This window comes from Penaeus monodon, chromosome 34, assembly GCF_015228065.2.
Source record: "Penaeus monodon isolate SGIC_2016 chromosome 34, NSTDA_Pmon_1, whole genome shotgun sequence".
Classification (NCBI taxonomy): Eukaryota; Metazoa; Arthropoda; class Malacostraca; order Decapoda; family Penaeidae; genus Penaeus; species Penaeus monodon.
In genome coordinates, this window is record NC_051419.1 from 9,446,900 (window position 1) to 9,447,310 (window position 411).

At 63.0% G+C, this 411-nt stretch overlaps 1 pseudogene; it reads left to right on the forward strand.

Moving 5' to 3' along the window:
- Positions 1 to 411, forward strand: part of LOC119594575 — a 14,936-nt pseudogene that overhangs the window by 8,359 nt on the left and 6,166 nt on the right.

The window sequence follows — 411 nt, forward strand, 5'->3', positions numbered from 1 at the left end:
CCATCTCACTCCTTCCCACCCCATTTCCCCCTCCCCACCCCATTTCCCCCTCCCCTCCTCCCAAACACCCCCTCTTCTCCAAAACCCCTCTTCTCCAACACCCCCTCTTCCCCAATACCCCCTCTTCCCTGCTATTCCCCCTCCCCTCTTCCCCCAACACCCCTCTTCCCTCCCATTTCCCCTTCCCCTCTTCTCCAACACCCCCTCTTCCCCCTCCCCTCATCCCCCTCCCCTCTTCCCCACAGGACCTGGCAGCCATGATGGACCAGACCAACGACCTGAACACTGACCAGGGCTCCCCCCCCAAAACCCGCCCCTTCTTCTACCTGGAGGTCATCGATCGCAACGACGGGGCGGTCACCGTGCAGGAGTACTATGGCATGGGTGGGTATGGGGAGGAGTGGGGGGGGG